The 16615-nt window shown below is 42.1% G+C and overlaps 1 protein-coding gene across 1 annotated transcript in view; it reads right to left on the bottom strand.

The window, feature by feature from the left end:
• entpd3 (ectonucleoside triphosphate diphosphohydrolase 3) overlaps positions 1 to 16355 on the bottom strand; it is a 55851-nt gene extending 39496 nt beyond the window's left edge. The window contains exons 1-3 of the mRNA XM_072570948.1: positions 16225 to 16355; positions 1840 to 1902; positions 1379 to 1497 (exon numbers count right to left, since the gene is read on the bottom strand). The gene's annotated coding sequence lies outside the window, so the exon portion shown is untranslated. The remainder of the gene's footprint in view (positions 1 to 1378; positions 1498 to 1839; positions 1903 to 16224) is intronic.
• Positions 16356 to 16615: the final 260 nt, after the last annotated feature.

Here is a 16615-nt window from a genome sequence, read left to right as displayed (position 1 = left end):
AAATAAATCTGTTCTGGCTTGCTGAAATAAGAATGTTTCATTTCCAGAGCCTGTTCTGACCACTCCCAGACTAAGTGCAGGCTGCCTGCTGTGTAATCAGCTTTTCATGAGCATACTGTCAGATTATTGTGAATCTTGTTGCAATTCACAAAGAGAATATTCACAGGAATCATCGTAACTTAGACACTGCATGTCCCAGAATTGCTGGGACTTGGAATGGGGATGGGGGGGAGGAGGAATGGTTGGATAGGCATCTGAGAGGAAGGGAAGGTGATAAAGTGCGATAAGGAAGGCATGTGGGTGCACAATTGGGGACACAATATCTTCATTCTGCTTAGATTGCTCCAAATTTGGGGACCAAGTATCTTTTCCACTCTCCAACATTCTGTCCCCCTCTGGAATTAGATTAGATTACATTACAGTGTGGAAACAGACCCTTCGGCCCAACAGGTCCACACCGACCCGCCGAAGCGTAACCCTTACATTTACCCCTTACCTAACACTACGGGCAATTTAGCATAGCCAATTCACCTGACCTGCACATCTTTGGACTGTGGGAGGAAACCAGAGCACCCAGAGGAAACCCACGCAGACACGGGGAGAATGTGCAAACTCTACACAGTCAGTCAACTGAAGCGGGAATTGAACCCAGGTCTCTGGCACTGTGAGGCAGCAGTGCTAACCACTGTGCCACTGTGCCGCCCTGAATGTTACCTGTCTCCACATAGAGTCTTACCTATTTATGTTTATGTTTTTGGAATTCGAACTATAGTGTGTGATTATTGCTCTTAGCTTTTTGTGTTAATGTTTTCATTCTAAAACCTTGCAATTGTTAACTATTATGTAACATCGGTTTTCCTGCTCCTCAGATGCTGCCTGACCTGCTGTACTTTTCCAGCACCACTCAGATTTAAATCTTGTTTCCAGCATCTGCAGTCCTCACTTTTGCCTAACTATTATGTAATGGTTGTGTAAGTGTGGAACTCTTTCTTGGGTTCAAAGGCTGAGATTGAGTAGAATTTTGTGGTTGCCAAGCTTATGTTAGAATAGTGAGTAAGGGAGGAAATTAGAATTAGGTCACATTGAATAGCAGAACAGGCACGAGACGCTGATGTGTGGAGGATTTCAGGTTTTAACCAATGCTTCCTGTGGTCCAGGAGGAGCAGAAATGCACTCTCCAGAGCCCCAAATTAAAACATTCCCCAGTCCCCTAACACATGATTGATAAAGCTCACACAGTCACTGATACCCGTTCTCCCTGCATTCAGCTCCCACTATAATCGCCAACTTTTCCCGAACCCCCACCTTGGCCACCCATCTCTCTCTCTAACACATTGAGAGCAACACCCTACCATCCAAACTAAGGTCTAACACTCACCAGATGGCTCTTGTGATCACTCCTTCAGCAGCAGGAAGTCTACTGCTTCTGGACTGCAGTCTTTGCTGGAACATTGCTGGTCTAACAGAGAGCCAAACCTATCTCAGGCTGGCTTCCAACTGGAAATAAACATCAAGTTAAAGCTCCATAAGGTTCAGAGAAACCCAGTCTTCTTGTTTCCTTCCTACCTACTTACAGTAATTATCGGGGACATAGATTGATATAACACATAAATTCATACAACACAGAAACTATTCAACCCTTCTTCTCTCCACTGCTTCTGTGAAAGTACTGTCTGATAAATCTCAACTCTCCCACCCCGCTCTTTGCCCCAAAGTCCTATAAATTTTCTCTTATTTATCCAATTCCCCTGTTGAAAGTTACTATTGAATCTGCTCCCTTTCAGGCAGCACATTCCGGATCATAACAACTCACTGCATATAAAAAGGAATTCTGCTCACCTCCCCTTTGGTTCTTTCACCAATTATCTTCAACTTGTGACCTCTGGTTATCGACCTTTCCGACTGTGGAAACAACTTCTCGTGATTTACTCGATCAAATTGCTTCATAATTTTAAACACCTTTATTAAATCTCTTCTTAACCTTCTTTCCTCTAAAGACAACACTCACAGTTTTTTTACAGTCTCTCTCTCGATTGGGTGGAATCTACTGCCAAGACAGTTAGCTGGCTCCTGACCAAATAAATAACTTAATGGGAAACCTATCATGTTAATGGAACTGGTTCTTTTTTCACAGCATCAGGCGATACAGAATGTTTTCCTGTTTCCTGCAGCCTAATAGTACTGCAGACACTAATGGATGCTTGAGTCCCAAGTGTAGTCACAGGGAAGTGGTTTTGGTCTGTCCACGTGAACTCTGTGACATCTTACTGCCAGTTATAATGTAATGTCTGCTTTCATTTGGAACAGCTGTTAAAATTTAGCTGTAATGTAGTGAATAATTCTCTTTGAGCTGTGTGGTGCAAGGGATTACTTCCTTAGTAACCCAAATTCCACACGTATTCTACCATCATGATCAGCTCTTTGTTCTCCCCACAGATTGAATCAGTGAATATGCTCCCTTCTTAAATTAATACTCTTTACAGATAAGTTGAAATGTTACAAACATCATGAAAGATGAGATTGGTAAAATTCTAGAATCCATCGTCAAGGATGAAATTTTTTAATTCTTGGAAGTGCAGGGTCAATTTGAACAAGTCAGCATGGATTTAGCAAGGGGAGGTCGTGCCTGACAAACGTGTTAGAATTCTTTGAAGAGGTAACAAGTAGGTTAGACCAGGGTAACCCAGTGGATGTTATCTACCTAGACTTCAGAAAGGCCTTTGATAAGGTGCCTCCCGGGAGGCTGCTGAGTAAGGTGAGGGCCCATGGTGTTCGAGGTGAGCTGCTGGCATGGATTGGGGATTGGCTGTCTGACAGAAGACAGAGAGTTAGAATAAAAGGTTCTATTTTGGGATGGCAGCTGCTGACAAGTGGTGTCCCACAGGGTTCAGTTTTGGGGCCACAGCTGTTCACTTTATATATGAATGATCTGGATGAAGGGACAGGGGGCATTCTGGTGAAGTTCATCGATGGTATAAAGTTAGGTGGACAGGCAGGTAGTATTGTAGAGATGGGGAGGCTACAGAAAGATTTAGACAGTTTAGGAGAGTGGTCAAGGAAATAGCTGAGGAATTCAACATGAGCAAGTGCGAGGTCTTGCACTTTGGAAAAAAGAATACAGGCATGGACTATTTTTTAAACTGTGAGAAAATTCATAAAACCAAAGTACAAAGGGATCTGGGCAAACTAGTCCAGGATTCTCTAAAGGTTGATTTGCAAGTTGAGTCCGTGATTAAGAAAGCAAATGTAATGTCAATTATCTCAAGAGAATATAAAAGCAGCGATGTGCTTCTGAGACTTTATAAAGCTCTGGTTAGGTCCCATTTAGAATACTGTGTCTAGTTTTGGTCCCTACACCTCAGGATGGACATACTGGCACTGGAGCATGTCCAGTGGAGGTTCACACGCTGATCCCTGGAATGGTTGGTCTAACATATGATGATCGGATGAGGATCCTGGAATTGTATTCATTACAGTTCAGAAGGTTGAGGGGAGACGTAATAGAAACTTACAAGATAATGCATGGCTTAGAAAGGGTGGATGCTGGGAAATTGTTTCCGTTAGGCGGGGAGACTAGGACCTGTGGGCACAGCCTTAAAGTTAGAGGGGGTCAACTTAGAATGGAAATGAGGAGACATTTCTTCAGCCAGAGATTGGTGGGCCAGTGGAATTCATTGTCACGGAGCGCAGTGGCGGCCAGGACGTTGGGTGTCTTTAGGGCAGGGATTGATAAATTCTTAACCTTGCAAGGAATTAAGGGCTATGGGGAGAGTGCAGGTAAACGGAATTGAAACACCCCTCAGCCATGATTAAATGGCAGAATGGACTTGATGGGCCGAATGGCCTTGCTTCCACTCCTATGTCTTATGGTCTTATGGTCTCTCGAAGACTGAGGAGAAATCAGTCGAAGGTGTTTAGGTTTGTGGAAGGGTTCATTCAGGTGGACTTTAAAGAAGATGCAGGGAGACCAGAAAAGGGGCAACAAATATGTAATAGTCACGAGAGAATTGAGGAGCAACGTCTTTGCCCAGGGAAAGGTTACTATCACAGACAGTGGTGGAAAAATAGGGAAGAGGTTCAGGGTTAGGTCACCCAGCCCAATCATGACTGATCTTCTACCACAAAACCATTTCCTTGCACTGGTCACATATCCCTCGATAAATTTAGAAATTAGAAATCTATCTTAAATATAATCAATGACTGAGCCTCCATATCCCTTTGAGGTAAAGAATTCCCAAGATTTCCCATCCTTTGAGTGAAGTAATTCCTTCCCATCTCATCCTAACTTACTCTTATGCTGAGACTTATTCTGTGTACCATGGTTCCTGTCAAACCATGTAAGAGTGTTGGACTCGTCAGTAAGATCATCTAATATTCTTACAAACTGTGGAGAATATGGGCCCAGTCTCCTCAATCTCCCCTCTTTGGACATTCCCACCATTCCAGGTATCAGTATAGCAAACATTTGTTACACTCCCTCTGTGACAAGTACATCCTTCCTTAGGTCAGGGAACCTAAACTGTGTATAAGACTCCAGATGCAGCCTAACCAAGGCTCTGTATATTTGCAGAAAGATTTTTTTGTTCCTGTACTCAAATCCTTTTGCAGGAAAGACCAACCTACCACTTGCGTTCCTCATTGCTTGCTGCAACTATACATTAGCTTTCAGTGACTTATGGGCAAAAATATCCAGTTCTCTTTGGACATCAACAGTTCCCAATTGCTCACCATATAAAAATTAGTCTGCATTTCTGATTTCCTATCAAAGTGAATAACTTCATGTTTTTTCCACATTATATTCCTCCAGCCATGTTCTTGGTCTCTCACTTAGTCCTTTGTAGTCTCTTTGCTTCTCGCAAATCATATTCCCACAAAGTTTGAGTCATTAACAAGCTAGAAGATATAGCATGTGGTCCTCACATCTGAATCATTGATATAGATTGTGAGCAGCTTGGGTTTAAGCACTAATCCTTGAGATATCCTACAAGACACAACTTGTCAACACAAAAATGACCCATTTATTCCTGTATTCTGTATTCTGTCCAACAGTCAATCTGTGTCAATATATTACCATATGTTCTAAATTTGTTTACTTCTGTGAGATCTTATTGAAACCCTTCTTAAAATCCAAATACACCATATCCAGTGATATCCCTTTTCTATTCTATAAATTACATTCTCACAAAATTTTAACAGATTTGTCAAACATGATTTCCCTTTCATATATCTATATCCCACTCTTATTCATTCATGGGATGAGTGTTTTGCTGTCTAGGCCAACATTTATTGCCCATCCCATAGGGTGGTTAAGAATCAACCACATTACTGTACATTTAAAGTCACATGTAGGCCAGACCATGTAAGGATGGCAGTTTCCTTCCCTGAAGAACATTCGTGAACCAGATGGATTGTTCCCAACAATTGACAATGGTGACCAATAGATTTTTATTGAATTCAAATTTCACCATTTGCAATAGTGAGGATTGAACCCAAGTCCCCAGAACAGTACCTGAGTCTCCAGATTAACAGGCCAGTGATAATATCACGAGGCTATCTCTCTTGCCCAATCTTATCATTAGTTTCTAAGTCTCCAGTTATTACATTATTTATGATAGATTCTCGCCTTTTCTCGACTACTGTTTGGTATAGAGTCATAGAGTCATAGAGATGTACAGCATGGAAACAGACCCTTCGGTCCAACCCGTCCATGCTGACCAGATATCCCAACCCAATCTAGTCCCACCTGCCAGCACCTGGTCCATATCCCTCCAAACCCTTCCTATTCTTTTACCCATCCAAATGCCTCTTAAATGTTGCAATTGTACCAGCCTCCACCACTTCTTCTGGCAGCTCATTCCATACACGTATCACCCTCTGTGTGAAACAGTTGCCCCATAGGTCTCTTTTATATCTTTCCCCTCTCATCCTAAACCTATGCCCTCTAGTTCTGGACTCCCTGACCCCAGGGAAAAGACTTTGTCTATTTATCCTATCGATGCCGCTCATAATTTTGTAAACCTCTATAAGGTCACCCCTCAGCCTCCAACGCTCCAGGGAAAACAGCCCCAGCTTGTTCTGCCTCTCCCTGTAGCACAGATCCTCCAAGCCTGGCAACATTTTCTGAACCCATTCTGAACCTATTCAAGTTTCACAACATCTTTCTGATAGAAGGAGACCAGAATTGCACGCAATATTCCAACAGTGGCCAACCAATGTACTGTACAGCCACAACATGACGTCCCAACTCCTGTACTCAATACTCTGACCAATAAAGGAAAGCATACCAAACGCCTTCTTCACACAGTGGTTAGCACTGCTGCCTCACAGCGCCAGAGACCCGGGTTCAATTCTTGCCTCAGGCAACTGTCTGTGTGGAGTTTGCACATTCTCCCCGTGTCTGTGTGGGTTTCCTCCGGGTGCTCCAGTTTCCTCCCACAGTCCAAAGATGTGCGGGTCAGGTGAATTGGCCATGGTAAATTGCCCGTAGTGTTAGGTGAAGGGGTAAATGTAGGGGAATGGGTCTGGGTGGGCTGCTCTTCGAAGGGTCAGTGTGGACTTGTTGGGCCGAAGGGCCTGTTTCCACACTGTAAGTAATCTAATCTAATCTAATTTATCTACCTGCGACTCCACTTTCAAGGAGCTATGAAACTGCACTCCAAGGTCTCTTTGTTCAGCAACACTCCCTAGGATCTTACCATTAAGTGTATAAGTCCTGCTAATATTTGCTTTCCCAAAATGCAGCACCTCGCATTTATCTGAATTAAACTCCATCTGCCACTTCTCAGCCCATTGGCCCATCTGGTCAAGATCCTGTTGTAATCTGAGGTAACCTTCTTCACTGTCCACTACACCTCCAATTTTGGTGTCATCTGCAAACTTACTAACTGTACCTCTTATGCTCACATCCAAATCATTTATGTAAATGACAAAAAGTAGAGGAGCCACCACTGATCCTTGTGGCACTCCACTGGTCACAGGCCTCCAGTCTGATAAACAACCCTCCATCAGCACCGTCTGTCTTCTACCTTTGAGCCAGTTCAGTATCCAAATGGCTAGTTCTCCCTGTATTCCATGCGATCTAACCTTGCTAATGAGTCTCCCATGGGGAACCTTGTCGAACACCTTACTGAAGTCCATATATATCACATCTACTGCTCTGCCCTCATCAATCCTCTTTGTTACTTCTTCAAAAAACTCAATCAAGTTTGTGAGATATGATCTCCCCTGCAAAAAGCCATGTTGACTATCCTGAAATAATCCTTGTCTTTCCAAATACATGTACATCCTGTCCCTCAGGATTCCCTCCAACAACTTGCCCACCACTGACATCAGGCTCACTGGTCTATAGTTCCCTGGCTTGTCCTTAGCATTCTTCATAAACAGTGGCACCATGTTAGCCAACCGCCAGTCTTCCGGCACCTCACCTGTGATTATCGATGATACAAATACCTCAGCAAGAGGCCCAGCAATCACTTCTCTAGCTTCCCACAGAGTTCTAGGGTACACCTGATCAGGTCCTGGGAATTTATCCACCTTTATACATGTCAAGACATCCAGCACTTCCTCCTCTGTAATCTGGATATTTTTCAAGATGTCACCGTCTATTTCCCTACATTCTATATCTTCCATGTCCTTTTCCACAGTAAAGACTGATGCAAAATACTCATTTAGTATGTCCCCCATTTTCTGTGGCTCCACACAAAGGCCGCCTTGCTGATCATTGAGGGGCCCTATTCTCTCCCTAGTTACCCTTTTGTCCTTAATGTATTTGTAAAAACTCTTTGGATTCTCCTTAATTCTATTTGCCAAAGCTATCTCATGTCCCCGTTTTGCCCTCCTGATTTCCCTCTTAAGTATACTCCTACTTTCTTTATACTCTTCTAAGGATTCACTCGATCTATCCTGTCTATACCTGACATATTTTCTTAACAAACCCTCAATTTCTTTAGTCATCCAGCATTCCCTATACCTACCAGCCTTTCCTTTCACCCTAACAGGAATATACTTCCACTGGATTCTTGTTAGCTCATTTCTGAAGGCTTCCCATTTTCTAGCCGTCCCTTTACCTGCAAACATCTGCCCCCAACCAGCTTTTGAAAGTTTTTGCCTAATACTATTAAAATTGGCCTTTCTCCAATTTAGAACTTCAACTTTTAGATCTGGTCTATCTTTTCCCATCATTATTTTAAATCTAATAGAATTATGGTCGCTGGCTCCAAAGTGCTTCCCCTACTGACACCTCAGTCACCTGCCCTGCCTTATTTTCCAAGAGTAGGTCAAGTTTTGCACCTTCTCTAGTAGGTACATCCACATACTGAATCAGAAAATTGTCTTGTACACACTTAACAAATTCCTCTCCATCTAAACCTTTAACACTATGGCAGTCCCAGTCTATGTTTGGAAAGTTAAAATCCCCTACCATAACCATTATCTATTCTTACAGATAGCTGAGATCTCTTTACAAGTTTGTTTCTCAATTTCCCTCTGACTATTAAGGGATCTCAATCTCAATAAGGTTATCATCACTTTCTTATTTCTCAGTTCCACCCAAATAACTTCCTTGGATGTATTTCCGGGAACATCCTCCCTCAGCACAGCTGTACTGCTATCCCTTATCAAAAATGCCACTTGCCACTCTCTTGCCTCCCTTTCTATTCTTCCTGTAGCATTTGTATCCTGTAACATTAAGCTGCCAGTCCTGCCCAACCCTGAGCTACGTTTCTGTAATTGCTATGATATCCCAGTCCCATATTCCAAACCATGCCCTGAGTTCATCTGCCTTCCCTGTTAGGCCCCTTGCATTGAAATAAATGCAGTTTAATTTATTAGTCCTACCTTGTCCCTGCCTGCTCTGACTGTTTGGCTTGCTTATGTTCTCAACTGTACCAGTCTCAGATTGATCTCTTTCCTCACTATCTCCCTCTAGCTCTTTGACAACACTGAACTGCATTTAAATCAGGAGCTTTTAACTCCTAATGTCCCTCATACCATTCTCATCTTACAACTAATGCATATAGGCAATTACAGCACTGAAGATTGCAATAAATACATCAATTTGCTTCTATTAAAGCAGCCAAAGTGCTCATGTATCCATGAGTAATGACTAGTAATACTTGTTTCCATCTGCAGAAGACAATGGCATACAACCAGTGCAAATGTGCAGACATGGGCCCAACGTAAGGCTCCTGACTCTCGTCGAGGAGCCGGCTGTTGAGTTCGCAAGACAGCAAGGGGAAGGTGTCTGTGCTGAAAGGGTATGTACAGCAAGCTGGTGAGAGAGCCTCCAAGCAACTACTACTAATTGCATATCAAGGAGCAACATCTTAATAAAACCTTGGTGAGGGCAACAGCTGGTAACACAAACAAATCTGAACTTTTTTCAAGCACACTCTCAAGCTGGGTCCAAAGAAGAAGATCCCTAAGTGCCCAGGCCCATCTGGATCTGAACCTCAAAGCACAGCTCTGAGGAGAGTCCAGATCCTGTCATTTTCCACTGCCCTCCAACAGGAAAGTGAGCACTTAAGTTAGATGTTTGGGTTTTGGGAATCAGTTGGCATAGTTCAGTCTGTTTACATCTCAATGTTAGATGAAACTACAACAAGAGGGCATAGCTTCAAAATTATGGGGAACAGATTTAGGACTGAATTGAGAAGGAACTTCTTCACCCAGGGAAGTAGTTGACACTACTTTAGTAAATGTTTTTAAAGCTAAGATAGGTTTTTGTGAATAATGAAGGAAGCAATGGGTTACGGTGAGAGGGTGGGTAAGTGGAGCTGAGGCCACAAAACGATCAGCCATGGAGTAGGGCCAGATGACCTACTCAAACTCCTAGTTCTAATGTTCATATGTTCTTATGTATGTTAGGAATGCTCCTTGCAAACAAAGACTTTGAGCCATGTAAGCACAGCCCCTATATAATCCTAGTGATGCTCTGACTAGAAAACTGAGCAAGAGCTTGTTGGTGCAAGGGAAACAAATCAACTTATAATTTATGCCAAACAATCAAGGTAATCAAGCAAGCATTCCCTTGAGGATTGGGCTTTCTGTGTGCCATAATTGGCTCATAGCTCTGGGTGCCTAGGTATGTTAATCCAAAATAATTACCCTTTAAAAGTAATTGCTGTCATGTTCTCTCTTTGTCCCAATGCTGCCTTGGCTTCTTCAGCATCTATGTTACCAACATTACCTCTCTCAGTACCTCCATCAGACTCCCCCTGCTTCTTGGTTTGAACAGACAGATGGCTGGTCCATCTCCCCCTCTTCTAATTTCTTACTCAATCATTGAGCTCACTGGTGCAGGGAGCAGTAAACAGTCACTGATTTGGAGAGCTTGTCTTGAAGTCCAGGCAGTGCAAGTGCATCTTCAGGAATCAATTTTCTTTTTACTGAAAGCAATAAATGTGGAATCTGAACATTCAGTTCCCAGCCTTGGTCACGCTGTACCCTAGTCTCTGTGATGGCAATTAAATCTGTTTACTTGCATTTATTCTGTCAACTTATCTAACTTTTCATTCACATTCATTTAGATACGGAGCCTTTAATTCTGTTGATTTATTAATTTCGCAACCTCTAGTTTTATTTTCTTAAGTTTTTATACTCTTCCCCTTCTTGTCACACTCAGATTATCAATGCTCTTGCAAATTGCCTAGTTGTTCTCTGTCTTTAACTTATCTTTAAGTTGTTGTGAATTGTAGATGCATTTAAGGGTCAACTAGATCAACACATGAGAGAGAAAATAATGGAAGGTAATGTTGATAGGGTGAAATGAAATGGAATAGAATGAGGCCTATGTGAAGTATAAACACTGACACAGACCACTTCAAATGAATGGCCTCTATTTGTGGTTAGTATTTTGTAACACAACCTGGTACTCAGTGAACTTAGTCTCTGCTTCAGGGAAGCTTTGTAATTGGTGTGTGGTAGCACTTTTGCAATACAACTTCCTATTTGGGCTAGAAAAGGCTGTTAATGAAGCTAATGAGCCTGAAACTGGAGAGACCCTAACCATTTTAAAATTTTTATTTTTTTTTTGTTCATGGTTTATAGGGGTCCCTGGCTAGGCCAGCACTTATTACCCATACCTAATTGCCCAGAGGGCAGTTAGGAGTCAATCACATTGTTGTGAGTCTGGAGTCACACATGGGCCAGCAGTTTCTTTCCTTAAAGGACATTAGTGAACCAGATGAGCTTTTTCTGACAATTGCCAATAGTTTCATGGTCACCATTTGACTCTTAATTCCAGATTTAATATTGAATTCAAACTTAACCAGCTGCCACAGTGGAATTTGTACCCAGGTGCCCAGAACATTACCTTGGTCTCTGAATTAATAGTCGGGCAATAACATTAATAGACAACTAGGCTGCTCCTCAAGCATTTGAAGATTTCCTGGAGGAAGGCTTGTATTTATTATCATTGTTTGAGAGGTTGGGTTCAAAGTGGAGGAATGATATACGGCCTTACGCTAGATTTGAATTTGAAAATGTGTTAAATGAAAGAGAAGACATTGTGTAGAATTTTCCCATTTTCAATCTAGGTGTTTTGTCAAATAATATTTATGGTGCCTGGCCTGCCATTGGCTCAGAATTACATTTCTCATGCATGCTTTTATTCTTCACCTTATTAATTATGCCAGTGTGCTGTGTGGGGGTGCCTTTCTCACAGGCGGCTAGAGAGCTGCAAGTGCCCCCCACTGCCAGGGTCTTTCCAGTTTACATGCCTCTGGTACCATAGTCAACGCACAGCTTCACATCACTTCAGATGCCACAAGCCACAAAAAAAACCCTTCGTATCACAATGCTCGAACCTCTACGTTCAGGACATGGCCCAGTCAAAGGTAACAAAAAAGGAAAATAAAATGTATGAATTATTAAATCAAGTCTTGGCCTGTATTACCATCAGCTGGGACCACCAGACATATGGACATAATGCTCTTGCACTTCACCCCATAAAATCTGGGTGACATAACCATCCAGTATCTAGGATATTGACTCAGTTAATTAAGAAGAATTGATGGCTCTAATAAGCAGATTGAAGAACATTACAAAAACGTGCTCATAATGGGAAGATATCATCACTGACATTAATCTCTCATCTTGTGTTTTAAGGTTTCTGAAAGAGAAAGCTTTTGGATTGCACATTAGCTGATGAAATTACCCAAAGGAAAATACAGCATATTTTTCAAATCTAACTTTACAGTTGTAATGTTTGCAAAGCCCAATACCTACACCCAGTGGCCATGTTGAGTATGACAGCTTATGTCTTTTCTTCTGTTGATAACCAGCAAGAATTTGATATTTGATATTTGAATCGTCATTGTCTACAGTTTTAGTACCTGAGGACTGGAGGATTGCAAATGCTGTGCCCTTGTTCAAGAACCACAATATCATGCTGAAATTATAGACCAGTGAGCCTTACTTCTGTTGTAGGGAAGGTTTTGGAAAGGATTATAAGAGATAAGATTTATAATCATCTAGCAAGCAACAGTTTGGTTTCAGATAGTCAACATGGTTTCATCAAGGGCGGGTCATGTCTCACAAACCTCATTGAGTTTTTTGAGAAGGTGACCAAGCATGTAGATGAGGGTAGGGCAGTTGACGTGGTATACATAGGCTTCAATGCTTTGATAAGGTTCCACATGGTAGACTGATAGAGAAAATGCAGAGACATGGAATTGAGGGTGATTTTGCAGTTTGGATTAGAAACAGATTTCTGAAAGAAGGCAGTGAGTGGTGGTTGATGGAAAATATTCAGTGTGGTGCCCAGTTACTAGTGGTGTGCCACAAGGATCTGTTTTGGAACCACTGCTGTTTGTCATTTTTATAAATGACTTAGACGCAGGCATAGGTGGATGGATTAGTAAATTTGCAGATGACACTAAAGTTGGTGGAGTAGAGGACAGTTTGGAAGAATGTTACAGGTTGCAGGGGGACTTGGATAAACTGCAGAATTGGGCTGAGAGGTGGCAGATGGAGTTCAATGCATCTAAATGTGAGGTGATGCACTTTGGGAAGAATAACAGGAAGGCAGAGTACTGGGTCAATGGAAAGATTGTTGATAGTGTGGATATGCAGAGGGATCTTGAAGTCCATGTGCATAGATCCTTGAAAGTTGCCACCCCAGATGGATAGTGCTGTTAAGAAGGCATACGGTGTGTTAGGTTTCATTTGGTAGAGGGATTGAGTTCTGGAACCGCAATATCATGCTGAAACTATACAAAACGCTGGTGCAGCCACACTTGGAATATTGTGTACAGTTCTGGTTGCTCCATTACAGGAAGGATGTGGAAGCATTGGAAAAGATGCAGAGGAGATTTACCAGGATGTTGCCTGGTCTGGAGGGAAGGTCTTATGAGGTAAGGCTGAGAGACTTGGGTCTGTTCTCATTGGAAAGAAGAAGGCTGAGGGGGGATTTGATAGAGACATACAAGGTGATCAGAGGATTAGATAGGGTGGACAGTGAAAGACCTTTTCCTAGGATGATGACGTCAGTTTGTACGAGAGGGCATAACTACAAATTGAGAGGTGGTAGATTTAAGACAGATGTCAGAGGCAGGTTCTTCACTCAGAGAGTGGTAAGGGCATGGAATGTCCTACCTGCTAATGTAGTCAACTCAGCCACATTAGGGAGATTTAAACAATCCTTAGATAAGCACATGGATGATGGTGGGATAGTGTGTGTCGGGGGGGGGGCTGCGGGGGGAGGCGAGCTGAGAGTAATTCACAGGTCGGCGCAACATCGAGGGCTGAAGGGCCTGTTCTGTGTTGTATTGTTATATGTTCTATGTTCTATGAATTGACTGCATGGAAGGAGTCAATTCAATCCATTGCAATTGTGCTCACGACATTTAAACTGCTATCGGCTGAGTTGTCCCTTTTCATGAAGCCAGTACAGAATCCCAGAGTTGTAATAGCACAGAAGGACCTCAGCCCATCATTCTCCACCAACTCTGAATGAGCACTTCACTCAGTGCCATTCTCCTGATTTCTCCCCACACTGTAACTCAGAATATAGTTCCTTTAAAGTAATAGTCTAATTTATTTTTGAATGCTTTAGAAGCTGTTCAAGGAAGGTTCACGTGACTTATTCTAGGGGTGAAGAGCTTGTCTTATGATGGAAGGTTGAATAGGTTAGGCCAACATGCACTGGAGTTTGGAAGAATGAGAGATGACCCATTGAAACATGTAAGATTTTGATAGAGTGGATCCTGGGAGGATGTTTCTCTCAAGGGAGAGACTAATACTAGAAGAAATAATTGAAGAATAGGAGGGCTCCCTATTAAAAGAAAGATGAGGAGATTAACTTTGTCTCAAATGGTCTGTAAAGTGCGGAATTCTTTTCCCCACAAAGTGGTAGTCATGATTTGGAGGTGCTGGTGTGGGACTGGGGTGTACAGAGTTAAAAACCACACAACACCAGGTTATAGTCCAACAGGTTTGTTTAGAAGAATTAGCTTTTGGAGTGCAAGTTGGTGGAAGCTTGGTTTTTAAATTTATTCCAGGCTGAGTTAGATAAATCTTTGATATGGCGGAGTCAAGATTATAGAGGGCGGACAGGGAAATGAAGTTGAGATCACAACCAGGTCAGCCATGATCTATGGAATGGTGGATTAGATTCCAAGGGAAATGGCCATCTCCTTTTCCCGAGTTCCTCTGTCTTAGTTTCTATGAATGCCTTGGTTGAGGCTGCCTCTACCATCCTCTCAAGCAGCATATTTCAGACCGTAACCACTTACTGCCTGAAAAAGCTTTTTCTCATATTGTTTTTGTTTTTCTCGCCAATCACTTTAAATCTGTTCCCTCCCATTCCTGAACCTTTGATGAATGGGAATGGTCTTTCCTTATCCACTCAGTCCAGACCACTCACGATCTCCTCTAATTCTTTTTTTCTCCAAGGAAGATCATCCTAACTTCTCCAAACTACCCTCACAACTAAAATTCCTTGTCACTTGGACAACCCTCATGAATCTGTTTGGCACTGTCTCCACTGTTGTAAGGAGAGATTCTGGAACAAAGGCCATCACATCAATCTGGGCCACTCCAGTTGAGACTCAGACTCTCATCACCGGTAAAAACTAAAAATAAAATAAAAATTGTAAAAAAAGTTTTCAAGGATGAAAGTACACTTCTACTTCAACTATCTTATTATTTCTTCTTCCACTTCATGACCAAGTACAACTGGTCTTGTCACCCCTGGAGTAGTGATGAAGGAGTGACAAGGGTTGGGGCAGAGGAGGTGATAGTGCTATCAGACTGGGTGCTTGCAACTTAAAAGCAGTGACACTGTTTCTGGAATATGGATGCCATTTGGATTGGATCTAGATGTGATGGTTCTTATAGTTCAATAGCCAATCCGCATTCACCACCAACATTTAAGAAAGGTACTGAAGGAAGCTTCTGCACTTCTGAATAAGTCATACTGACTCAGAACACCAAACTCTGTTTCTCTGTCTACAGATGCTGCAGACCTGCTGAGTTTCTCTGTGTTTGTTACTGGAATTACACTCTAGCTTGCTTGTGGATCCACTCTGTCAAATGTGGCCTATATTCTTTAAGTTTAGAAAAGTGAGTGATGACACATTGAAATGTACAATGTTGTGAGAGAGTTTGACAGGGTACATGCTGGGAATATAAAAAGTCTAGAACACAGGGGTAGGGTCTCCAGATAAAGGGACCATTGTTTAGGGTTGAGATGAAGAAAATTTCTTACCCAAAATCTATGGAATTCTTTACCCAAACATTATGAATGCTCTGTCATAGAGTGGTATTGAGGCAGAACTCAATAAATTTTAGATTGCTAAGATAATCAAGAGTTCTGGGGATAGGAAGGGAATGTTCAGCTATAATCTCTTAAAATAGCAAAGGAAGTTGAAGGGTCAAATGGCCTCCAGCAGTATCCATTTGTTATGTTTCTCTGGTCTCAACTGCATTCCCAATTACAGTTGTTTCACAATGGCAATAATGCCTTTAGAAACTGAGACTCTAAACTCTGGAATCCTCGCACCAAGCCTCCCAGCCTATTCCTCCTTCTTTAAGATGCTCCTTCACATCTATACCTCTTTGACCAAGCTAATTTTCACTTTTAAGATTGATGTATTGCATGGGATTTTGTATACACACATGTACATGTGCAAAAGTAACCATGCTTGTATATATGTTTGTCTGTTTGCATACACACTAAGTCCCTTTCACCCAAAACCCTCATGCTTGCTCAACCCCATTGGGTACCTGACCACTGAATCGCGACTTTAAACATTTCATTCTTGTTTTCAAATGCTGCAAGGTCTCATGCCATCTATGTGTCTGTCATTTCCTCCAGCTCTACAACCCTCTGAGATCTCAGCACTCCTCCATTTCTGACCTGTTGGGGAAACCATAATTTTAGTTAGTGTGCCAATTATTTTTCTGTGAAGCTACAGTCTATTCATATAATTTTTAAAAATACATTACAAAACATTTCAATTTGAATTTCAAAGGAGGTGTAATACAAATGACCGTTTCTCTGTGCAGCATGTTCCACTCTGAAGTGACTCAGTTCACTTTGCAATACACTTAATATTTACAGTTGTTCGGTATTCGGTATTGGTGGTCACGAGTAGTCTGCGCCCTAAGCTCTGGA

The sequence above is a fragment of the Chiloscyllium punctatum genome, chromosome 5 (assembly GCF_047496795.1).
Source record: "Chiloscyllium punctatum isolate Juve2018m chromosome 5, sChiPun1.3, whole genome shotgun sequence".
NCBI classification, from domain to species: Eukaryota; Metazoa; Chordata; class Chondrichthyes; order Orectolobiformes; family Hemiscylliidae; genus Chiloscyllium; species Chiloscyllium punctatum.
Note: the sequence above shows the minus strand (reverse complement) of the source record. Positions and strands in the feature narration are given on the sequence as shown.